This window comes from Phasianus colchicus, chromosome 14, assembly GCF_987193195.1.
Source record: "Phasianus colchicus chromosome 14, bPhaCol1.hap1.1, whole genome shotgun sequence".
Lineage (NCBI taxonomy): Eukaryota > Metazoa > Chordata > Aves > Galliformes > Phasianidae > Phasianus > Phasianus colchicus.
In genome coordinates this window covers 10,157,675-10,185,100 of record NC_143449.1, presented here as the reverse complement: position 1 = coordinate 10,185,100, position 27,426 = coordinate 10,157,675, and the positions used below count along the sequence as shown (strand labels likewise).

General features: G+C 37.0%; 1 long non-coding RNA gene across 2 annotated transcripts; it reads right to left on the bottom strand.

Moving 5' to 3' along the window:
- On the bottom strand, positions 1-26,003 carry LOC116229697 (uncharacterized). 2 transcript variants are annotated; one of them, XR_016471094.1, is made up of 5 exons: positions 25,931-26,003; positions 15,255-15,310; positions 14,641-14,684; positions 12,573-12,629; positions 1-819 (listed from the first exon to the last, which is right to left on the bottom strand). It is a non-coding gene; the product is annotated as an uncharacterized LOC116229697 (long non-coding RNA). The 2 variants fall into 2 exon arrangements; XR_004167071.2 differs by lacking the exon at positions 1-819 and adding an exon at positions 5,157-5,461.
- Positions 26,004-27,426: the final 1,423 nt, after the last annotated feature.

The window sequence follows — 27,426 nt, the reverse complement described above, 5'->3', positions numbered from 1 at the left end:
TAAAGTATACAGTACTTAAAATTACAACACTCATACCTAATTTAACATTTCCTAGGAGATTATAATATGAAATGATATTTAAAATATGAATATTTAAATGAAGTAATAGTTTAGTAAGCTGAAAGATTTTTCATCAGAAACTCAGATACTCAGTTTCATTTTCTGCAAGCACATCCAAAAACACTTGTTGTTCTCAATATTTTAATTCATGACATGGGCCTTTAAGAATTGACTGCAAAACTTCTCAGGAAAATGTGAAAATAAGAGTACAGTAACTGTCCAATAAAGACTGCAGTATCCCCTAGCTGATCAGTGCTTCCGTAGCTAGGATTCCCCCTAGAATGCAGAACTATGGCCAAATAAAGAGGAAATACTGACAGAACCATCTCTGTCAAAATGAAATTTCACTGAAGCCAAAACATTTGTTTCATAGCACATACAGATTGCTGGGCAAAAATGGAAGAAAGACACTGTACAAGATGAAACACAGCCTTGACTGGGTGAAAGTGAAGTTCAAGTTGATTATTTAGAATTACATTTCATCCTGATTTAGAATTACATTGATGAAATACTCTGCTGTATTTCAGCCAGAGCATCCTATTCCAGATCTTTAAAGTCAGGACTGAAATCTGCCTCTCACATCTACAGCCATTTGGCACCCTTAGCTATTTTCAGCCAGCCACCATTTTCATACCAAGAATGTTCAGAAGCTCCTTTCCAGTGGAGTGCCAATAGAAAACTGTTAAGCTCCAGAAGATGCTGCACAACAGAACTCCATTTTCTTAGTATGATCACATCCTAGTATAACCAGTTAACAACCTAAAAGTGAAATAAAGGCGATAAATGACTTTGGGTGTCATTTACTTAGAGCACAAGGGGTTCAGACTAACCTATGGCCTTTGCTTTATCCACCTACAGCACATAAAAGTTGCAGTAAAAAAAAAAAATCACAAGGCATGTATTCACAGTTTTAGGTATGTATTCCAGGATATAATGTAGATTAGTCATTGAAGATAGTCAAGAGCAACGATCCATTATAACTATTCACATCTAATTAAATGTTAGTCCCATATACAGCCTTCAAAGACTCGAGAGAATTTGCCTACTAAAATCTTCAACTGCAGCACTGCAGTGAGTAGAGCTAATTTATCCACAGCTTGGGCAAGATAGTGCTGCTCAGTTTTCTACCACTCAGAGACAAAAGGCAGCAAGGGAAGAGATGGTTGCATTGATTTTTCTTCACATTAACTTTTGGACTTTTCTGAGCTGCATTAAACTCTTTTTCCAACTCCTCAAGTACTCCATAATCAAATGAGAGCAAGAACCTTTCATCTCTAAACACACACATACAGAAGCAATACTTTTACACTGGTTGTCAAAGTAACTAAAAGTCACGCATCAATTCTGCATCCCAGGCTATGTACCTGTTTTGAAAACCTCAAAAACAAAAGCATTTTCCTTGAACTGTGGTGTATTTACAAACCATTATACAAGCAAACATACTCAGAACATGCAGTGATTACATATTTTTTAAAAAAGGCATTGAACTTCACTGACTCAGTATCAGCTGCACACAAATTGTCCTTGAGGACTTTGATTGTTTTGCAAAGTCTCTCTGCAACTGTGAAGAACACCACATATTCTACTTTCTACCATTAAATGAATGGATGTATTGCATAATGAATGTAAAAATACTGAAAAATTGGCTAAGCTTGAGAGGTGACTCTCAAACAAGAGTAGAAAATTGAGCAATCTGGAAAATCCATACCAACAATTTATTTAAACTGAGTAATATAAAAGGCATCTGACATAAAGATACATAGATATATACAATGATAGAAATACCTTATGCATATAGAAAAAGCAAAACACAAAAGAATGCATTACAGTGGATTCACAGCTTATTTACTCTTCAAAATAAGAAGCATACCAAAACTTAAAATCATAAATTCTGCCTGAGGGGAAAAAAAATCAAATTTTCAAAGAAAATCCATCCTTACAATCAGAGAAAGATTTAGACCTAAAAGCTATTTTTTTGGGGAGTTTCATTAGAAAAGATCACGTGGCAGATTCATGTTTATTCATGAAAAGGCTTTGGGAATGAAGAGTATATCATCTTTCTACTTGCACATCTTTTTAAAAGTGTATTGGCAGCTACTACTGGATCACACGTGAATTTCAGGAAATAAAATTTCACCACTAATATACTTATTTGTTCCAGAGCATAACTGTAAGATTTGAAATACACCCAACTGTCTTGTAAAGATGTTAAGCTCACTGGAGAGTTGAAACGGGATATATAGCAGGATGCTTATAATACATGCATGTAAACCTCTAAAAGAGTTTCAGTCATTTGGTTAAAAGTTGTGCATCAGAGCAGAATGAACTACAATTAGACCCCAGTGCTGGAATAAAAGGGAAAAAAGTAGTAAAAAAAAACATTTGGATAAATTAGATGCATCCAAGTTGACAGGACCTGATTCAATTCACCCCCAGGGTACTCAGTACACTCTAGCCAATTAAATCTGTGAATCTGTAATGACTACCTTTTAGAGCCTAACATGTAAAGAGAAGTTCTAAAGGTCTGACGAAGGGCAGACTTTATGAATATTTCCAAAATGAGGAAGAGGTCCTGGAAGGTAGATCAGCCAGTCTACCTTCAGTGTTCAAAAAGATACTAGAACAAATCACTTAAGAGTCAATTTAAGAGTACCTACAGGATAATAAAGGTGATAAAAAGCAGCCAACATGGATCTGTCAAGAACAAATGGCATCAAAATGATCCAATTGCCTTCTGTGACAGGATAATAGGCCTAGCAGATAAGGAGAAGGCATTAGAGACAATCTGTCTTGACTTCAGTAATGCACTTGGTGCTGTCCCTTAGGACACTCATGAGTAAACTAGGAAAGCTGGTTTCAGTGAAGACAACAGAAGACGGGGCGCAAAACTTTATAAGTACAGTAACCAACCGTTTGCTGCCAATTGAAAATGAACTAGAGGAATCTATTCTAAATCCAGTCCTATACATACTTTCAATAATAACCAGAATGATACAGTGGAGAACACACTTAATGTTAACTCATACAAAGATTACAAATCACTGAGTCCAAACAGACTAAAAAAAAAAAAGGTGCTAGAAAGAAGCCAAAATGGTTAGGAAGATGTCCAAAACATTATGCTGCAGCAAAACAACAGTGTAGAATAATTGCTAAATGTTGACTTGACTTTAGGCCCTCAAGCAAAATCTCAGTAAAACTTTTGCTTTTCCTTACTTATTCACATGATATCATCCTTTATCATTCAACATTTATCAAATGGTCCTACAATCCTGAAGTAGCAGCCACAGAAAGTGAACTCAGAGGAAGCTAGTATTATTTTAGAACCTATCATATACCCTTCCTTCCACTTTGAGATCTCTTCCAACATCCTAGGTTAAAGTGTTTTTCCAAAGCATACTTCACTATTCGATTTTATTTTAAATTTTTGCAGTAGTGGCTGTGAAAATATAAATAATATATAAAAATGTTAGAAAATGGAATTAAATGATAATATATGCAAATTACTGATGATACAATCAGCGTTAAAACAATCTGACTTTCCTTCACATCACAGAGGATCTTCGTGGTTTGTAAGGTACCTTTTTGAAGCACTGAGTACTCACAGATTTTACCAGAAGGGACTTTTGATTTTTACTGATGATAAAGTGATGCTGTTACTTTTGTTACTTGGAAGACATAAGTGCATTTCTCAAAATAAAAGAAGGTATATTATGCCAACACACTATAGAGCTTGAGTGAGTTGCTTCAGTTCTCACCACTTAAAAGACAAAATGATAATTCTTCCTCCATTTGCCTCTCTGTGCAATCATTTCAAGCTGTATAGAAGTGCTAAATGTGTTATTAGCATAACCCAACTAAGATACAGAAAAAAATTCAGCTGCATATATCCTATAATATTGTTTTGTTATGTCTTGCAGTAAAAGAAACACACTGGCTAGTTTAAATTGAGATAAAACAGCAAGCAGGAGAAACTAACCATATTCTAAAAAAAAGAAATCAGAAAGAGACCACATAGAGATATCAACACAAAACTGACAGCTTGTCAGGACAGAGGAAAAAATACACATGACCCAGTCAGCAAGACAACCAGACCTCCAAGCCAAAGACAGCTCAGCTGGAAACGGATCAAAATCCTTAACAAATGTTCAGAGTGATCCTAGTCATTCAAAATCCATGAATTCTCAATCTTTAGCAGGTTGCAGCAAGTGAGAATTTTATTAAAAGTCTGGAATTTGCAGAACTGCAGAGATACCTCTGAAACTGCAGCAGGATCAGACAATGGGTCTACAGAGACCTAAGCAAAAACCCATATTCCATAGCTTAAGGGTAAAAAAAAAAAAAAAAACCACCACATTTCTGCAGGCTGACATCCAGCAGATCATTTAACTTGGTCCAGTCTCTACTGTTCACTGTCAACAGTTGAATAAAAAGAGGGTGAGAGAAAGACAACTTAAATGGCAAACATTTGAATGCAATTTTGAAGTCTCGTTGCATTAAAAAAGGATGCTAGAACACTGCTACCAGAACATACTGGAGTGTGGATGGTGACCTCTGCTACTGTACACCAAATAAGCAATTCCCATGTTTTAGAGGCTCTTTTTTCCATAACGGCGCTATCTAGGTCCAAAGGCATGCTGATATATTCTGCTACAGCCTCAAGTACAGCAAGAACATATACTGCTGATCAGTATTTGCTTACCCAGCTGTGAGACTAGAGATGGTCAATCAGAAGAGGATATGGATTTAGCTCAATGTAATCACCAAACTGTTTTGTTTCTTTTTTAATCCATTAGTTATAATTCCTGTTTTAGTACTGTCCAACATGTTCTCTTTCTTCACAATCAGTAAAATTTTAGTTCTTGTTATTTCTTCACTCCAGTGAAGCTAAATTTAAGGTATTTGGTAATAATGCATATTCAAAATTTCTGTAGAGACTTTGTAGGTTTTTTACTGTTTGAATTGTCAATTTGACAACTTGTACAGGAAAAAAAAAATCAGTAAGGTAAGGACAAACATAGGTGACAGCAGTAAAGATATTAAAAAACAAAACCAAACCAAAAATACAGCTGAAAAGGGGCCTCTAGGTAACCCAAGAATGGATCAAACACCTGAGAGTTTATTTAGATTTAGGTTCACTCCAAGCTAGGGCTCCAATGGGGAGCAAACAAAGATGAAGAACATTTAAACATAGATTTAGGTTTTGAACATCTGCAGAAAGGAGTTTTGCATTGCTGCTTTCTGTTCCTCTGAAGAGAAACTTTGTCCTTTTCACCCATTCGTCGCATTGAGAGGTACTGAGCAGTACAATAACTGGAGCAATCTTTAGCAGTTTCAGCATGTGAGAAGAAACAACTTTATCCTTTGTGCTCAAATGGAAGATCACCTTCCCAGATAAGAAAATCTGTGTAAGAAATTGAGGTTAATACAAACCACAGGTATAAATTACCACCTTTCTGTACCCATAGCATAAGCTATACATTCAAATCCCAATATATTCTATCTGTAGCATCCCCCACATTGAACAAAAGCTCAGCATTCTTCTTGCTACCTGACTGCTCCCTGCAAGTATGTTCATTATCACTTCTGTTAACCTGTCCTGTTTTATTTAGCACAGAGTTGCCATGGTTTTAACTCTTCAGATCACACATTTCTAACTAGTTTCTGGGCTAAACAACAAAACAGATTTCAGAAAGCAAAGTCTCCACTGACCAAAATCACGATGCTTTCTTTCACCAAAAAACGTGGTCTTTTTTTTCCTCAGGTCTGACTAAAAGGAGTTTGAGGGGTCACCTCGTTCCTGTATGGTGTCATTGGATAAGTCACTGCAGCAAGGAAAGAACTCCTGATTCATGCTAGTTCTCTTCAGGAGTCAGAAGAAAACAAAATGGGGCAAAACTTTTTCTCCCCTTTTCAGCTGCAACACATAAATATGCTAAATTCTACGCAGTTTTACAAGGCTGTTCTTGCTATCTGTTGGAAATCCATTTTGGAAAAAGAAGAGCCTAACTGGAATGAATTTCCACCCAAATCAGAAAAACGAAAGTAACTGATTTCTGTGCTTATAACAGGAATTAATAGTTAATTAGTGCTGAGAAGCACTCAGGATGAACAAAGCAATATCTGTTAACAACAAAAGCAATATTCCTGCCCTCAGTAGAAAGCAGAATTTATAGCTTAATTGGTGCAAGAAATTTCATTAATTGACCATATTTACAACCACAGAAACCGTACTTCTTGCCTTCAAAAAACTTTGCAAACATTGCTAGTCTCCACAACTAGAGATAAAAATTAGGGATCCACTGCACAAAAAGGTACACTGAAGGCAGCAGTAGTTTTGAAAAGAGAAAGACAGAAAATGTATCATCTATGAAGAAAATTTTACTTTCATTCTCCTACGAGATTCAATTTTAGGACATTTTCAAGTAATATCAAAGATACACCTTGAAACAAAAAAAAATGGAGTTTGGACTACATCTCTTTACAGAAACCATGAATGCATTTAAACTGATATGTCAGAAAAGCATCTGTACCATCACTTGTGCAAAACTGACACACGCAGAATTTAGGATTTTATTTTCCATTCCTGCAAACTTAACTGAAATCTGTATTATCCTCTTCATAAGGGTATTTAAGGCTCCTGAGTGGAAAAAAAAAAAACAAACACCCATGTTGAGGAAAAACTCTTCTTTCAACCTCTTTGGCCTCACCAGGTTTACACAGCACATTGCTTTGTGCTGTTCAGTTACTCAGACCTGCTCTCTGCTTGTCAGCACTGGAGTACCAGCAGACAACTGCAGAATTCAGGCTGCAGTCAGGAAAACACTGTGAAAGCCTGACTGCCTTTGTTCTGTTCTCCTTCTGATATGCAGGGCTTTCCCCTCTCTCTACCTTTTCAAGCATCACCTTTTGAACAAGTATTTCTTCACCCCAGGGTGATAAGGTTAGGTCCTGCTTTTGTGTGATAGGCAATTCACTTTCCACCTGTTCCTTACATGAAGAAGGGAGAAGGAACAGCTAACAACAGTGGAGAAATGGAGAGGGATTTTTAAATACTTTTTAAACTGAACATAATTGTTTCATTTTCTGATCCACAGGAAGCATGTATTCTCACCTGGAGCATTTCCCATTACATAGTACAACTCAAATCCCTGTATAACTGAAAATGTGAGGAAAAAACAAGTCCTGGTTGAACAATTTACAGGGGCTAAGGACATTGGAAATCAGGGTAAGGTCAACCACGTATTTCAAGAGTCTCTTAAAGCAAGACATTTCTGTAATATAAATGGGATGGGAAACAAAGCTCTTTACTGTCACTACTCTTTAATCTTAATTATTTTAATTAATATTTTTTGGGTTGCAAATGCAAGGGGTTATATGCTCAGCAAGTTCAGTGTAATCAAGTTTCCTTCAATATTAGCTGATTAATCTCCGCTTCCTCTTCTCAATGATTTCATTTGTTCCAAGTTGGAGTTCAGCTCAAAACAACACACTGTGAGAATAACCTGCTGAAAAAGCTAATCCTTGTGGGTAATTAGCTTGTGATGACTTGTAAAGGGAAAAAAGCAGCAGCAAGAGAAAAAACAAGTATGATTTTTCTCCACAATATGTCTTTAGGAAATACTGCAGTAATGCCAGAAGTCATCAGCTCGTTTATTAAATTGCAAGTGCTGTCTTGTTAATTAGCAAGCCATAATGTGGCTACATTTAATTTTTTTAATCTTACTTATTGTTCTGCCCCCTATATTTATTCTCCATATCTTCCTGAAACAAACACATACAAGTGTATGCATCTGCATGTCTTTAACTCAATCCCAGAGGAACTGTAGAGTAAGGGAGGAAAAAGCATAGGAAATAATAGGTAACATGATATTTTCCCATTGCTATCATCTCATCCCTATTAATTTTCCAGGTACTGCACAAATCTGTCTGCCTCAGGTAGCAAGGTTCCCTGTGGAAGGGAAAAGAGTTTCAGAAACCGTAGTTTCAAGCACATCATCAGGATAGAGGAAAGAATGAGTCAGATTTCACGCTGAGAAAGGCACACAGATGATTCTTTTTCCTTCCTTCAGTCCTCTGGGACACTTTGTGTAACCCAGGGTACATGGCTGCCATGCCCAAAGTACTTGCAAAGATACTGGACTGTTTAGCACAAAAACACTCCTCAAACCAAAAAAGAACTTCCAGGAAAATGGAGTAATGGCAAATAAGGAAAACAGATTCTTCATCCATTTGATAGATGTGCACAATGGGGGAAAAAAAAGAGAGAAAGAGATTAGTGAGATCAGAACAGCAGAAAACTAACTATGGAGAATGGTAAAATAAGCTTGTTTGAAAGAAAATCTCTCCTCATTCTCCTCCCACCTTTCTAGTTCACAATGAAGGTCCTTTGAGCAAAAAGTGAAATAGAATCCAAAGACACCAATATAAAAAAAACTGATATAAAGGCCAGGGCCAGAATGACAGCTTGAAAAGGATCAGAGGATAAAGGAAAAGTAATGGCGAGGCATCAGTGGAACAGCAAAATAAAGGAAGATCAGATAGGATGTGTATGGTTTGTAATTAGAACTGGATTTTTCCTGGAAGTGTTGCTGCTAAAAGTAAGGAAAATATTTAGTACTGCTTCTAATGTTATTAATATTCTCTGAAATAGCTTAAGACAAACCTCCAGCATTCTCACATTCAGGGAGAATACAGTAGTTTTTGGCTGATTTTAACACTCATTTGATGAGCTGCATCTCAGAGCATATGCATAGGCTGTCTTTTGGTGCTGTGATTCTCATTGCATAATATGCTTTACAATTAAGCGACATAACCACATATTTTAATAAAATCCTTACAGATAAAACAGGTGACCAATGTCCATTGAAATAAACAGAACAGTTCTTATCATTTAATTATCAAAGCAGAATGTTTAAATACAGATGTAAGCCATCATTATTGCATTTTTCAGATTATTGTTTTCTTTTTAAATAGTTCCAGAGATGTAAGTATTTTCTGTAGTGAAATACATACAACTAATGAAAATAAGAGATGTGAAAAACAAGCGTACTTCTCCCCTCCAATACAGAATGATATTTATAGAAAAAGGAGTAATGGCAAACAAAAAAAAAGAGGTATAAAAAAGGCAAAAGAAGATCTTAAGAAAAATATCAGTAATCCATATGATGAAGGTCAGAATGTAAAATCAGCTTTGACATTCAGATCTCACCTCTGTCAATCATAGAGGGGGCATGGGCAAATATCTAAATGATAAGCAATACTGATTTAATTTCAATATGCAGCATCAATCAGAAAAACAAGAAAGAAATGCACTGAACCTCTACCAGCTATTTCAAAGTAGTTTCAGAGCTGATTAGATATTCCTTTTGTGTTCTCATTGACAGGAAGATGTAAAAGCTACTTGCTTGCACTGAAGTCACCATACTCCTTAGAACTCTCATGAACATTTCATAATAGTCTTAGTTACTCTCTGCTTTAGAACAAGCCACTTTTGTGCAATTTTTCAGATTATTTCTTAAGCGGACAATAAAATTCACAATACTGAATTGTTAGAATCATAGGCAAAAGCCAACTGCTGACATAATATATACAACTTGTATTAGCTATTTTCGTGAGTATATAGATTCTCATTCTAGAGTTCTAAATGGTCAGTAAGTACTCATTTCTTCATCATCTCAACTAAAATAGAAGAACTTGAAAACTTTGCTACAAATGAAACTGTAAATGAAGTTTTAAACCAGTTCTATAAAGCAGAACAATTAAAACATACAGAGAATGTTAAAATATTGAAGGAATAAAATATAAACCATAATTCCTCACAACACAGTCCTGCATTCATTTTTCACTGAGACTACCTGAATCTTAATTCCTACTTATCCTTCTATGGTGGCTATCAATGGGGAATGTATTAAGAATCTGAGGTTCCTCTGTGGTTCACAGGCTGGGGGGAGAAATTTTTCATCCCCTTCAGTAGGGAGTCTTGCACCCTCAATCACAGTGTAGGCCAAAGCACATATCATAAGAAAGTCAAGTTATTGGATCAAAAGAAAAAAGCCAATTAGACTCCATAGATAATAAGTAAGCTAAACAGTATTTAGCTGTCCACAGGACAGATAAATTTTAAGATCTATTCTCTCAGATCAGTATAAGATGTCAGAGGTCTCAGCCCTTTTTGCACATAGTTCACGCACAACAATCTAAACTGGAAATGCCATATTCCTTCATGGCACTGCTAATGCATCCCTTTTCTCTCTCAAATATCACAGTGAGGGCAGAGAAGTCCAGCCTGTATTGTTAACTTCTGTTCTTGCACATCTCTACAAAAGATTCACATCTTGTCACCTTTCACATCGAAAGCTTATTTCTTCATAAAATGATAAGTTATGTTCATGGTACCTTTGAGAGTAGAAAGGAAAACACCTCTGAAAAAGCACAAGAGACCGGCCGGGCCAGCATATTTCTATTAGTTCACCATGACAAATTTACTGTTAGACAAGTTACATTTCAGACCTCGGGTCAAGAAAATGAGTTAATTTTTTAATGGATATTGCCTGTTCCCACAGTCAAAGAACATCTAAATATGTAACAAAAACATTGGGGAAAAAATTTCCATCATACAGAGCATTAATTTCATGTCTTCTATGAAAATAACCTTTCTGGAAGGTTCTCCTAATGAAGATCCAACTTGTACTTGAAACTCTGGGCCACACAGCAACAAAACATGACAAAACAAGACAATACCAGCTATGAAATTTAGTCTTTTGTTTGTTTTTTAAAGTATGATCAAAAAGGAAGCACTGAGACAAGAATTTTTCCTAGGGAATTTCTATATGAAGTTACTTGAAGACTAGCTGTAATTTTAAGAATGAAGTCTGAACAGCTACTATTACACCAAATAACTCAAGGGAATGCACATAGGATAGACAAAGCAAAAATATATGGGCAGTAATTAGAGATGGAAACAAGAGATACAATAAACATGACTGTATGCACATCTGTTCCAGCAGGAATAACAGCACTTTCTCAGTGCCTTAAACAGCAGATGGTGTGGGACTGCAAGGATTCCCTCAAATATTCAAGTTCTAGCCAGCTCTGTTTATAGTCCAAAAAGCTTTTACCTAATTTGCCTTTCAGCTTCTTGAAAGCAACAGGCAGCAAAAAGTCCCTCAAAAAAATACTCAGGTTTCCAGATTGATCCCAGTTCTCCAACCATTTAGACTACTGGCAGAGTATATAGCCTGTTGTATACTGACATCTGGAAAACATGATAGGGACTTTTTATTTTCATATTTCTTCTTCGTTGGCTTCCATTTACACTTGGTACAAAATTCATTAATAAATGATTCTGTACTAAAGTTTGGTGATGAATCATCAAAATAATGGCTATACTACTCTCCATTATTTTCACCACAAACTTTTGTTTCTCATATTTTGTTTCTTCTTCACTTCAAAATTTTCTTCTTTTCAGTCATTCTGATTCAGTCACTCCGTGAATTACCGAGTTTCCCATTTACTGAGCAACATCTATCATCTTTTACAGCCAGAATTCCCATTGTTCACAATGCAGACATGCTGTTACTTGAGTTGCTATGCCCTGATTCCCGTGGATCATGGTGAAAGTACAGAAGCAAAGCAATAATGATATGAAGAATTTGCGTAATCATGTTATTGCAGCAATACTATCTGTCTCTCCTAAACTGTGCTGCAAACTTTTGTCTCAGTAGTGCTTTTTATGCCTTCCTGTTTCCACATAAAATTGGTTCATGTTATTCAAAATCTGTTTCAAAGCAGAAATCAGCCTAAAACAATAACTCGCTGGGGGCAATCTGTCAGGCTATTTCTGCTCATCTTTAATAGATTTGGTTCTGGACATTGCTTGAAAAAGAATGCTACAGCACATACGGCATTACATTTAACCAGGTAGACATTCTTGTATCTGTAGTAAAAACACAGATTACAGCATATTAACAGGCTTGTGAGACAGAAGGAAGATTTAGAACCCCATCAAGTCTCATGAGAACAAGAATTCCTCCTCCTCTGGTTTCATTGCAAAAATAGAAGAGTTTGCAGCAAGTCCTCATTATCTTCTATTTATCCCTTATGACATTGAAGTCTGTGTTTTTTGTGCTCTGAGTTCTCACTTCCTACTACACAGATTTTAACTTATAGAAATACAGAAACCTAGGAAAGCACTTGAAAGAACAGTATCAGGCAGTGATGGATCAACACTGCACTTTTAATGATAGCAGAGAATCTGTCTTACAAAGACAAATTTCTAGAAGGATGAACAATTTTAGGAATAACAGCAACAAAAGACAAAGATCCATGACCCTGTATCTTGTTGAGACTATACAGTAGGACTGAGGGGCAAAACAAATCTATGTAGTTGTTTATTCTACTGCAAATTTTTTTTTTGTCTTGTCCTGTTGCATAATAGATAGAACTTTAATAGAAGTAGATGTATTGTCCCATACATTAATATATTAGACAATATAGAGATCCTTAGAAAATACCTCAGTACAACTTCAAAATCCATGAATGGCCACACCTACATGATACAGATGACGACACTGCAATGAAAATGAACAGAACAACGTGAACAGGATAAAAAATGTTTGTGGGAATTGCTTAATGATCACTTTACCATTTAGATATTTAGCAACAGAAAGGAAATTCCTTCTAGAATGATAGCTGGTCAAAAAGTCAACATTTACTGGAATTACTCTACACTGAAAGACTAACAGGAAATACCTGCATGTCCATAATGGCATACTTGTCTTTCAGGCTTATCCTGCGGCTTATGTCATAGCATAGTGATTTTTCAAAGGCTCACAGCATATTATGGATTGAATAAAGAAAATTGTACGTGACAAGTCCCTTTAGAGTACTTAGTAAGTCTAATTTTTACTTTCTTTTTTCCCTAAGAACATTTGGTAATATGTAGAGGTTCATCTTTCACTTCTTACTTTAGAAGAAAAAGATACTACTTCTCCTTAATGGTCTTGCATCCTTGAAATCACAGCAGTTTCCCATGAAAATTATTACATGAATCCAGCAGCCTAACAGATACATAACTCCTAACCACCTTAAGCACATCCACTTGTGAAGCTATCCTAAACTCCCGCTGAGAAATGCAGGGCCCCTATTAATTTTTTTTTACATCCACACATCATAGTCTAATCTTTGGAAGGTTTTCTTGCATAAATTTAATGTATGTCAGGCAGATATCTCAAAAAACAGGTGAGGAAAACTGGATGACATCAAAAATTTCTTGCCCAAACAATATTATTGTGGCATTTCAGTGAAACTTATGAACAAGCTAATTAAACAGGTTGGTCTGACTTCTAAATATATGTGCTAGTTTTGGAAATAAAAGAAGATTCCCTCTTTATTAAAGCACTAAAAAGCAATGCCATTAAGGAATCTAAAGCATGTTGAAGAGCCAGTAATACAGAACCTGTGCGTCAATCAACACCTGGGGATACTGTATTATTGAAAGAATAGTTTATTTAACTTAAAACAGTCAGTAATCCCATATGTAAAAAGATTTCATTCCTCATCACTTCAAAAGTTAGGGTAAGTTAACAGTACCTCTGTTCTTGTCCCCCTGATACAGAGAAAATGAACACAACGCCAGACTCTCACAAACAGGTATTTTCAAGTTTGCATAGCTTCTTCTTTCAAAACCAATTGCTTCAAACAAGGCAGAGTGCAGATTACTCATGCCTCCTACTGAGCCTGATGTTTTAAAAGAGGCTTTTAGACTTATGTAATACACACACCCATTTTCTGAATAGCAGAAAATGCTCTTCTCTTCACATTCTTATGCTGTAAGTTGTGGATCTAGCTGGGTGTTTGTAATGGAACTTTCCCAAACAAATTTGAGTTCAGATGTAGAGGGTTTAGAAATAAACATCTTAGAAACTGAGCATTTATATTACTAATCAGGCACTTCTGAGTACCCTCATACTGCACTAAATAACCAACCTGAATGCATAAAGCTTTACATGGCACACAGAACAAAATATTTTCCTGCAAGTACCACAGTCTACGAGAAAGGAGTTCAGTGGCATCAAAAAGGACTACCCAAAGTAATACATGCACAGACAGCCTTCAGAGTAAGACTGGATGTTTCATGGATGTTCCACTTCCATAAAATACCAACCAAAAATGGAAAGACCAAATGAGCCCCACATGCATGACAGTTTTTATTAAGTTAGACACCAGAAATTAAGTTAAAAGTTGGAGATCACACATACTTCTTAAAATTATTAAGTAAAAGTGAGTGTGTCCATTTAAAGTTTTATTTCGGATTTACCTCACTATCATGATGACACTATTCAGATACTTAAAGCAGCAATCACACACTGAGCATTCTGCATTCCATTTAGTTTCAATAGTTGATTAAGTTGTTTTCAGACTTTGGCTTTATGGCATCTACTTCAGTTTCTAATAGCCCATTTTGTGCAACCAATGGCTTTAGGTGAAGTCATTAAGTATGCCATTTAAATGAATAATGAATATATTGTTGCTATACTAGAGTTGTTAAAAAGCACTTTTTAAACAGACGTTCCAACTTACAATAGTCACACAAAAATCTCCATCTGCTGGCCTTCTTCAGTTACCTGACAGAAAGAACAAAGAATCATTCTGCTTCTTCAGTCATACAGTTCTGCTCTTTGTTCATTTTATCAGCCAGGTGTGCTATCTAGAAAAGCAAGAAACCTAAGTCTGAAACTACTTTGTTGGAATCTAAATGACCATCCTGTCACAGTTCAGTCATACAGAATGCAATCTGGATTGTATGAATTATTAACTGTGTACCTGTATTCAGTCAGTTAATGTTAAAATTGCTATTTTCATGCAATGAAGTCAGCATGACTGGAAGTACAGTTGTGCTGCACACTATGAACACAAAGCCACTAACATAAACATACAGTGAAATTATGCTTAATAGCCAACTTTGAATCATGCCCACAACTCCATCAGCAAGGCAAAAACAAAGAGGAATGAAGGATGAGTTGACATCATCATCAACACAGCTGTAGTGAGACAGAACATCTGATTTGCAGGTTCCCCCAAGTAATTAACATGTATTCAGCTACTTTGTAAAGGCAAGGTATAGTAATTTGCAATAAAAACCTCAAGTATTATGCAAACAAGATTATTCAGTTTTATAAAAACACTGTACACACCTCTCTCATGAAGATTTCCAGCTTCTCTAGTTATGTTTGTTTTCTCCACCACTCTGCTATAAAACCAAAGTGACCATAGGTCAGCATTGTCTCACCTTAGGGGAACTAGTTTCAGATAAAAAGAGTAATGCACTTGCTCAGTAATTACCATACCACAAAAACATAAGGGAAAAATGATAAAGCCTCCAGGCAGAATCTAAGCAATGCACGGATGAGGCAGCTATGCAAAAATCCATTCTCAGACTGGATAAACTCTGCAGAAATTGTACCTTGGACACAGAAAATCCACATCTGTACCCATATCTAAGATTCACAATCTTTCCCAAGCAACTTTTTAAGCCCCATGTTTGGGGATTTCAGTTACACTTATACTATATACAGCCATGCACAGACTTTATGAGCATATAGATATATTTACCTCGTCTTTAAACAACTTCAAAAAAGCCAAAAAAAATATCCACATCTTTTCAAACTCCTGGGAAAACAAATCTAAAAAAAAAAAACCACCAACACAACAGCAGAACTCAAAACCTGCATCAACATGTCAGGTCCTGGAAGATGATCACTTATTTGCTTCCTTCACAGAGCCTGGTGGATGAAGCTCATTATTTCTCTTTCAGCATCTGGGATAAATAAGGATTAGTAGGAGCTAAAATCATCCAAAACATGTTCAATGACTGCCCAGGAAGCATAGTTACATTCTAGACAATAAGAGGGTTTATTCAGGAAAAGATTTATGAATTGATGTCAAGGAATAACAAAATAATGTTATCCTACTAAAATAAACAGAAGTTGCACCTCAAGGATGCTCTTTAATTGGACAAGACTAATATCAGTGTCCTTCTGCTGATTTACAAGGTTTCAGGTTAAAAAAAATGAAGTAATATTTGTACCAAAATACTTTGGTGTACCACACAGTTCAGAGATTTTGATGCTGAATCTTCAGTTGCATAAGCCAGAACTGTCTATATGGCAACTGTCCAAACAGAGGCATTTCTCCATGATCTGGAAGAACAAGACATGCTTCTAGCTTAGCTCCCAGCCCCTTCTTCCCTCAAAGCAAAATCCAAGCACAAACACCATAATCTTTCCTCTTTCCTATCTGTAGTCATTCCTTTACTTGGCTGACAGATTATAGCCTGGCATGATGGAAGAGCTGTATCTTCTTAATTGACTTGGCAATGCAGAAGTACAGAAGCTGGGACTGCTTTGTCATCTAAATCATGCTGTTTAGGCAGAACCTCAATTGCTACTTTGAAACATCTGGCCCTATTAAAGCAGGACAGTGTCCTAACTCATCTGAATGGCAGAGAAAGGTTAATGTCACATGCCCCAAAGGCAAAAATCTGTTACATGCAGTACCCAGACTTTTCTTACCTATTACAGAAATTTTGACAGTTTGAGGGAAGTTTGTCAAGCTAGGCAAGAAATCAAGAAAGCAGGGGGATGGAGGGAGGGAAAAAAGGGTGCCAGGTCAGCACAAATATATGCACACATCATCCTCTGCCAGCATTGGCAGCGCAGGCACAACGCCTTGGGACTCAGGATTGAGGGCACATTTTCTTGGTTATTTCTAAGCTGCACATAAATGTGGTTTCTGCACATGAAAAATGGATGTCAGATTAAAACCACTGAAAATATCCAAGAAGAGGAATTGCAAGAAGAGGTGGAGCTTCCTGCACTCTTACTGAAAACTAGTCATGCCTATAATGGACAATATGAATCTTCAGCTATGGATTCAGTATAGTCTTCAGGATATCATTAAGCTTGCGCTTTATGTTTTTCAAACAATAGTATTTCAATAATTCACATCTTATTCACAATAGCAACAATGTGATCTGTTTAAGAGATAGAAATTAGAACAATTTATTGTATTAGTTAGCATCTTCCCTTTCTCTGAGATACTAATTCCAAGTAACCTGACAATTTAATTGAGCAGATCATTGATTTAATTACTTTCTTTTCATATGAGAAAAGCTGTTACTATTGGATGAAGCTGGAAATTAAGAGCAGGAAAAAATACAGATAAACCCTAGGAAAAAAAATAGCAGCAAAAAATATTTTATTCTCTCACACAGTTGTTGCGATTTACCACTTTTTCCCTGGTTAGTCTATATGGCACTGATACATCAACAGTACAGGTGGAGTAGCACTAGGAAGTTCTAACATTGCAGACTATAATATCCCATTAATTAATCTGTGTTCAGACTCAGATAAACTATTATTTCCTTTCGATGATCACCAAATTACTTTTCTTCCAATGATTAATTTTCAATAGATTTTGAAAATCTGATATGAGCTTAACCATTCCATTGAAATGATTTCTTACTCCGAGCCATCTGCTTAATGCAATCAAAAGATTAGTACCTTAACAAGATTATTTAAAATAATAGGATATGGATTGTTACATTTTTTCCCCAATTTAAAAGAGCATTCAACAATTTTTTTTAGTAGAAGCCTTTAGCTCTGAAAGCAAAGATATACTTATAAATGTAAACATTTGTAATTGAAGGGACAGGAAGCCTTTTTCTGGTTTTGTAACAGAACAATACAGTCACCAAATCCAAGATAGCAGGAGCAGCCCCCTCAACAAATACTCTTTTGTTCTTTGACACAAGCCTCCAATTTTTCTAAGGCTGAAAAATAATGCCAATGCATCCCTGTGCAGATACAACATTCTGGAAAGGCAAAACATTTTTAAAGACACTAAAATGTTTTAAAAGCAGAGCAGAATAACTCAATTGCTGTTTGTCAAGCTCAAAGAGCAATAGCACTTCAAAGGAGAGGGAAAAACATGACTAGATGAATAAGAACCAGCTCACTGAACACTTCATAGGAAAACATCAGGGTTTTTTTTTTGTTTGTGCTTTTTTTCTTTTAACTATTCATTACAAACTAGAGAGATGGCAGACACTCAAAGGATACAATCTTCTCATGTCATATTTTTGTGGCTTTTCCACAAAGGTGTCTAAAAGTATTCACGAAGGACAACTAGAAAGATCTAAACTGCTTTAACTCAATGTAAGCAGGCTCTTCAGTTATCTGCTCATCTGCATTATTCACATGCAGTATGTAAAATGATACATGGCCATGACAACAAATAAATTACTTATTACTAATTTTGTTCCAAACAGATTTTGTCCCTGTTTACAGGGGAGAAACACAGCTCCAATTAGTTTTAGACAGCGGTTTTTAAATATTCAGTATTCATTCCTGTCCAAAAATAACCAATTCTTTTTTGGTTTGTTATTTGCAGGAATGATTATTAATGTAATTGGCAGGCTCCTGTGTACGTCACCCAAAGCAGGCTTACTGCCCTCTGGCTATTTTTAATCTGTCTTTGTGAATGAAAGATATCAAGTTAAAGATTTGTTTTTTCTGAAAAGGGTGAGGAAATAAAAAGCCATGTTAGCATTTGGGATTTCAGGTGGCATGCATAAGAACTGCCTGAGCTTCCTCATGCCAGTGACTGTGAGAGAAAGACAGACTAAAGCTGGATGCATCCAAAACAATGCTCTCACTTCTATCTCCCACTTTCTCCTTCAACCAAACAACTGAAGTCTGATTTTCTTTCACTTTCATCATGCCCTCAGTGAGAGATCTTGACTATCCGTGCCTTTAAGATATCAGATGCAAGACATAGCACTCATTATTCCCACAACCTTACTGTTACTTTGCTTTTAGCTCAGACAGGTTATGTCTCTCATTAAAGGACATTTTCAAGAAATCCAACTTCAGACTCATTCCATCTTAAACATGCACAAATGCAAGAGCACAGGAAGCCTCACCAGACTATCTACACACTGGAAGATATAAAACAGCTAAGTGCTTTTCTCAACTGCTTTTACGACAATGTGAAAAGATATTCAACTATTAAGAAGCTAATAAGATTGTAAAACTCCCGAAGAGTCTGTATGCAGCATGGTGGTTCTGAAACACAAATACTTCATGGTCCAAAACATAAGATTTCATTAACCACAAGGAGACATTGTACTGTCTATAATTGCTTGATCTGAGCAGAGTGCTTAGTGATGAGAACACTAGCAATCCCTCATAACTTGTCAGCAAGTTTAGGATGCTACAGATGAGTGCAGGTACATAACAAAAACCTTTCTGAAAAACTAGAACAGTGTTTGTTTTTTAACTAACATGCTTGATCACACAATAAGGACAATGGAAGAGAATATAGGCAGTAAAACACTTCTCACCTCTACTCCCTACAGCTGTGAAAGTAACTCTTGCTCAGTTGCTCTTAGTTTTAGTTCATATATTGCCACTTTAAAAAAAGCAACATATGGTAATAAGCTGCAGAAGGAACAGATCCAGAATTCCACATCCCCTTCACTGGAATACAAAGCAGAGAATGTGACACAGCAAAATTCTCCACTGGTTATTAACAACATATACAAAAGTCTTTATTAGTCTGAAATGAGAAATACACATAAGATCCAAGTCTGGCCTGATAGATGTGGTCTTGGAGAAATCAATTAAAGCATTTAAACCGAAGAGGTAGATACCCTTTCAGATCACAGTAGGGTAAGCCAAAATTAAACTAGTAGGTGAATTTTCTCATTTGCACTAGTTAAATTGGTTGTCTTCATTAAGAGAGAAAACACCTGTACTTACTGCACAGTGCAAGTATGCAAATAGGCACTCATCTTATAACTCATGGCTGTACAGCTGTGTTGCCATAGTAGGGTTCCTTCCACAACATCTCCATTTGAAGAGGTGCTATCCAGATAATTTATCAGTTGTTTGTCTTCCAGGCTGCTTGTCTTGGCATATGTTATTATGCCCTTAGCTCTGTAAGACTGTTTCCATATGAGCCTGTTAATTATTTCAACTCCAGACTGCACAGAATCACTTTGTAGAGGGATTGATGAAGTAGAAGCAACTATTTTACTAACAGTAATTGAGATTATGGGACAAAAAGGGATCTCAAACCAAGTTCACCCTTTAGTGAACTCAGACACTGAATTGCTGAATTGCAGCCAAGTATGCTCTGTGATACTGTGAAAATCTAATTTCTATTTCAAAAGAACACTTTAAGTCTTTTTAAAAAGTCTTTGTGGACATTCAACTCATTGCAACTCTATCCTGAGGTAAGAACAAGGATAAACTTGGCAAAATACAAGTTCCAGTAACATCAACAGACTTGCATATACACATATAAGAGGTGTATGTTAATAAACTTGTTTAAAAAATGCAATTGCTGTGGGAATCACTTATCCATTTACCATTTGTGCTATAAAATGAAGGGAAACAATATATGAAACAAACCGTGGGACAGATAAACAGCATTCGTGGTAAGCCGGTCCCCATCATCACTTCTCTTCAAGAAAATTACATATTGTTTTCAAAGTCATAGGTCAGAAACCCACCCTGTGAGGCTCCATACAAACAATTCACAAGGTTCTGATCAATTCCAGACAACTGTCAGTCCTATGCTTAATTCTGTTATAGTGAGAACTGGAATTATTGATATCTCATGCAAGTATTCATATGTCACAGCAGCTACTTTAAAAGAAACAGTTTTCTCCAAGATGCAGGTGAAAGCCAGCTCCAGTACAACACCCAAGCCAGCAGCAACCTATGATAGAATTCAACAAGCCAAAAATTCCACAGCAGGGCTTCACATTTTTCAGTTACATCAACATTGTGATTCAAGCTCCTGGAGGGATTCCCTCTTCCTCCACAGGCAGACACACCACAAAACAGCAATGGCAAACTGCCATCTGCTTCTCCTCTGAGACACATTCCTGAAGCTGGAATACCCTCAAAGAGGTTTTGCTAAACAGTTCTGAAAAGAGCATTCACACAAAGTTTAGCAATCTTGCACATTTGATTTGATGCACCACAGGAATCATTTAGCTGGACAATAAACCTTGAAGGGAATTGTCTGAAAAAATGAGGGAAGCACATTTGGAAGCCTGCATCCTGGAGGTGACACTCACTGGGATTAAGTGATGAAGCAAGTCAGGCTGACCATAAATTCCAATGAGCTGTAATACTACCACTACATTGGGTGGGAAACAGGTTATGTTCTCCAGCAAACTGTCTTAATTTGGCTTACTGAGAGGGGATTTGGAAATACATCATAACCAGGTTGCACAACCTGCAGGATATTAAAAAAAAAGCTAGATCTCAAGATTGGTTCACTAGAACCATTAGCATTCTGTGTAGTTCTAAACAAGCTTAAGCTTAATAATTTCACCTGTAAAATGGAGATAGCTTATTTTTTGGTCTATCTTTTCTATTAAATTTGCAAGCATCTTTAAAAATGATTTTTTTCGTTCTTTGTCAGCTACACTACAGCTCAGAACTTGTCTGTAAGGCACAGAGCAGCAGCAAAAAACAAGAAAATGTATCTCCTGTTAGCAAATTTACTTTGAATTATTAATTATGAGTAGAAATCTGTATTCAAAGTACTCTTCATAATAATTTCCCAGATGTAGCTGTTGCTACAAGAGACTTTCTTCACTAAATTTCTACTCACTCCAGACATCCTGGCAATTACACACAATCACTGAGTGCATCCAGATGTACTTTTTAGCAGCTGGAGGGGGAGAGGTATTTTGGGGACTTCTTGTGTGTGTTTTTATTTAGTTTTATTTGGCTGCATTTTGATTAAAAAAAACACCAATTCAGAAAAAATTCAACAATCTATAAGCCAGTTGGAATCTTCAGAATGCTTACACTTAACTGCTAAAATCCACATCCCTCTTCTCCTTCCTGACAAAAAAGAAAAAAAAAACACAAAGACTTGATGCTTTTCTCTCAATATTTCATAACACCCACTTCAAACAGACAGCCACATAAAAATCACGGTTCAGACCCACCTATCATACAGCTGTGATAAACACTGTTCAAAGGTATTACCACTTATCAGCAGTGCAGATGTTCAGACTGGACTGTACTGCTCAGAAGGCATCATAACCCTCGTTACACCCCAAGTAGCACTGATCCACAAAGGAGATAAATCACCCCATCCTCCATCAACATACAGGTTAGCAGGCAAGTCAGCAACAGAACTGTGATTTTCCTGGTCTCTTCTTTACTCACTAGGCCTATATATAAACATGTACAGGATCATGAAAATACATATTTTTAATCAACTCTCATTTCTTTAAGGTTTAAGTCAAATTTCAACTGCAAAACTCATCAGTTACAGCACAGATGAATAGGATGACACTGCTGAAGCCAGCTTCCTGAACATCTTTCCATGCAGGTGACAGATAACCATTCCCTTTGGGAAAGCAGAGACAGTTCAGTGAACAGAAAAATCTCTTCTGAAGGTATCAAAAACTTTGAGCTGAGCCTTTCCCACGTGTTTACCATTAAGCACACTGACATTCCTACTGACTTCAGTAGTTTCTACAAAGACCCTCTGTGGGCAGGTATTTAATCTTTGGACTCAAGCCGAGCCATGCTCCACGAACAAAAGCTATTTGTGTGCCGATAGTTTAGTCTGCATTTGAGTGCTTTGCTGGAGTGAGTCCAGCGCCCTCTTTCAGAAGTGAGCACTTAATATGAAACAAAACATTTGGCATCCAGGTTTTGTTTTTTGTTTTTTTTTTTAAAAGGATGTTTCAAAGTACAGTACGCATTCTGCCATCATCCTTTAAAGGGAAATCTCACTGTAAGCAACATGAGTTCTGTATTAAAATATAATGGATTATAGTCATATTCAACCAGATCTTATTCCAGACTAAGGCATCCTACTGACTGTGAGGTAGGCACAGTATGTGCTAAATTGTGCAACTGTGAGCCTCTGCTTCATCTACTGCAGATTTTATTAAGCTCTTCCAGAGAGGAAACCATTAGGCAAAAGCTGTATTCAAGCTGCAGGAGCAAATAGTGCAGATGGCCAATGCATTACTCTCAAACAGTAAAACTAAGCACCCTTCTGGCTACACATGAAGTTCATATATTCTCATTCCAGGACAACATAGCAATTTTGGACCAATCACTCCTAGTCAGAAACAAACGGCCAGAAGCAACCAGCTTTTCAGAGCAATCACATCCCAAACAGGAACAGCACATGGAATTCAGGAATATTTCAAGAATAAGGAAGCCTCCTACACAGAGCATCTCAGTTTATTTAAAGATGTTTTTTTTTTTCCTTACTGAATCTTGATTGAATCATCAATCACTGAACAGTTCTGTGCTGTTTTTCCTCTACCACAAACTAGCATTGAACTTTGTATAACCACTTATGACAACGTTTTTCAAACATTTTTAAGATGCAGCCCCTTTTGCCTCATCAGTCTTCCTGCCACCCTTCCATTCCTTCCAGCCCTCCTCCTCCCCTGGCATCAGCACCTCTATTTCTCCTGGGCAGGGGAACAGAAACAGGCTGTAATTACTGCCTGCAAGTATTTACTTACTCCCACATCTTAATGGAACCAAACTGCTGATCTTTCCACAACCCTAAAATAGGTCTCAATCCTCAGCTAAGAAAAAAAAAAATACTAGTTTGCTAAACGATGTGTTCTCGAAAAATCTCCACACCATTTATGTCTATGCCAACAAGCTATAGAAAAATATTAGGAGAATTACCTTTACTTATTCACTGCAGCTTTTATATGCACAGGATTCTAACATATATTGTAATACCACCACTGCTCATATGACACGGAGGGAGCACAATGAAGATGCATGTGAACAAGAAAAGCCTATCCTCTACTTAAAGAGAGGCCACCACAAGGGTACCAATACTGTTAGCCTGATTCCAAAAAAAAGGGATAATATTTATAAGGACAACATTCCCAATAGAAGAAGTGAGAGGGAAACAGAACTTTTGCAAACATAACCTGTGGGGGTTCAAGACAACGTTCAGAATAGAGGCTGAAAAACAAGTTTGACAAGGTGTGGAAGAAGAGCACTGAGAACAAAAGCTGTCTGCAGGAGAAGAGCAGAAATCAAATAGGGCGCATAATCCCCGTGTGATGGCGATCCTTACTGGAGAAGCATGTGAATAGAAGCAACCTGTGGCTCTGAGGGGATGAGCAATTGCATGGGCAGTTTACATCTAGATTGGAAGGAGAGTCACTAAGTCTTCCGTTGACATGCAGGGGGATGGAAAACTATAGGAGGGAGCTTGGAGATGTACATAAGAGACGTTAGAACCTGCAATAGAGACTTTGGATCAGTCACATATCTGAGTCCGTGCCTTCAGACGCTGCAATACCCTAATCCAGATCTAGCTAACCCAGTGGGAAAACTTGCAATACTTGTCTACTTAGCAGCATTTCCCTAGTAATAGGACACTCCTCAGCAAATCAGCTGCTTGCAGATGCTGCTTGTGCAAGTACTCTCAGATTAAACTAATTCAATCAAGGAACAAATGCTAAATCAGTTCACTACCATCCACTGTTAAAAACTATCCATTTACTGGGAGCCTTCAGGAGTATTCCCAGGAGCTCTTTTCGTAAGCACCTACAGAACAGTTACTCTTCCAGGTGCACAGAAGCCCTGATTACAACTTGATTCATCTAAGGATGAACGCATCTTAATCTGTATCTATGCTATGGATGTACACTACAATTTGTTTTCAACCAATGAAGAAATGAATGTATCTTTTTTCCATTCAAGATAGTACCAACAGAAATATCAGTTACACAAAAAAAACCAGTTATAGATAAAAATCTGCTTGCCTTCCTGTAGCTCTTCCTTAAAGAGAAACAAACAAATATTTCATTGAAGAAGAGCACAAGTTGATGACCATAAGCATCACATTTAAGATAAAGCATCTTCTGTAGCTGTGAGATATAAAGGGACTCATCATAATATACTGCTCACAAGGAGGGAGGAGGTTACCTTCCATAAAGGCACCAACATAAGTCTAGATTTCTAGAAGTCTGCAGGTACATCAGATGTGAACAACTTGTGAAAAAGCTGTCTCTTTGCACCACACACTGCCAGCAGTTCGGCCAGCAACCCTGCTGGGGGCCCAGTTCTACTCTGTTGCCCCAGCACACAAACAAACTGAAAACAGCTGCTCAGGCAGTACAGCTAGCACAAAAGTATGAGTCTCTTGCAGCACTCGTCATCCAGCATTTGCAACCTAGGCTCAATCACACACAAAAAATCCAGGGCCCTGTCTCCTCCTGAAGTGAGTTATACGAGCAGCTGGGAGCACCTGCTGCTGCTCCTATAAGGACCCCAGATGGGCTCCATCTCCCACAGCCATAAAGGAGGGATTGTCCTTCATGCACTGCCCAGAAGGATAGGACTCCATTGAACAAGTGCTCCAGTTATCTCAGAAAGAGGACTGAAAATCTATACAGGAAGACAAAATAAAAACCAACAAACATCACCACAGTGACTGGGGAGCAAAATGCCTTCCACACACCACACCTGTAAATTAATTCAGCCCTATAGGTAAACTATGCCAAGAAAGCTTACATCTGTCTACTCTTATTTTGAGAATTCTCAGGAATACTCTGCAGAACAATTTTTGCAAGCTCTCTTCACACGAAGACTGTTTTGCCAAGGTGGCAGGTAGGCTTTCTACAAAAATGCTGAGGATAATCACCAGCCAGGTTTCTCTAGGAGCTCATTAGAGGCTCTTGGTCCTTAGAAAAAGTGAAATTGCTTCCGGCAATTTCTTTGCAACACCATACAAAACATCATCAGAAATATCAATAGTTACATACATAAAGACATTGACTCACCCAACCATTGATATACAACACTCCCTCTCAGGAAGAGCCTTCATCCAGAAAAAGCTCTCCCTCTGGAGGTGAGCCTTTAAATGAGCCAGGGAGAGGAGGGCCCAGGGTCTGCCCTTCTGCTCATGTGGGAAGCACAGTTGAATTCCTTGCACCTGTGCTTCGTGGGCCAGCCACCCCTTCACCAGGTGCCCAGTCATCAGTTCAGGCATAAGGGCTCCCTTACATATGCCTATTTAATATGTGCAAGAGAGGCATTTATTTTCTCACCTCTGTGCAGAAAAGGTAGATGTATTTTTTTTTTTTCTCCTTATTTTTGTTTTGTTTTAAACTTAAGCTTGTGGCTCTATTAATCTCATTTCAGAGTTTTTGTCTTTTCTGGTTCTATTTCCTACATTGCTGTGAGACTGCATCTCATCACACGCAACTAATTCATCATTTTAGTTTGAGTCATTAATCTTTGCCTCTCCTCCAAAAGATAATTCATGTTTAATAGCTATATTATATAATGTGCATCAAGGTGCTGAAGGACTATTTTGCAAACTTTGGGAGAACATTGTAGCTACACCAAATTTAATTACACATCCAAATATCATTTTCAGGAGGCTGAAAGACCTCTCTGTAACAGCAAGAGCTAGGAAATATATTATAAATAATTCCTGCTTGACTGTTGGGAGAAATAAAAGAACACAATCAGTTCCCTCATGTCTCTCTCCTCCAGGCCAGTAAGTGTTATCTTTAAACAATGAAGATAAGGATGCAGTTTTAAAAAGATTGTAGCATTGATAAATATTTACTAACTCAATAGCATCCTCCTTGAAAAAGCAGAACACTTACAGAAGATTAAGTTGCCAAATAAATAAATGAGACTCAAGCTGATCTTGCATACCTTGAGACAGAATTTAACCTGCATTAAGCAGCATGCTTTCAAATGTTTCTCCAACTGTCTGCCACTACTTGCTTGCCTCATCATTAGTGACCACACAGCCTAAGCACAACCAAACAAGCGCTAAGCACTAAGGCACTGTATCCAAGAATTATTTTACTTTCATTAATTGACATATTTAACAGTTTTGTCTTTTAAACTAGTGCTTAAAGCTTCATAAACTTTTCTGGACTACAACAGAGTCAGGTTTCTTCCACTCAATATTTTAGCTGACTGGTGCAGCCAGATATCAAGTTCATCAGTTCAGAAGATTGTGTTAAATAATGATAGATTGCAAGCCACATAGTTGCTTCTCTGGTTCCTGAATTCCTAAATCTGAGGTTTTTTTTTCCAGCTTTTCTTTAATGAATGTTTAATATCTGTCTGGTCAAAAACTAAAATGTACATAAAAAGTAATACATATTCCTTGTATTTTTTAAATCTCATTATATTTTAAACCAATCTTATAAATTGAATGTCTAAGAGAGAAGAAGTAAATAGTGAGTTTTGACTGCCTTAGGTTCCTGTTAGCAAAATACCTTTGAGGAGAGAAAAAAAAAAAAACTAGAAACAT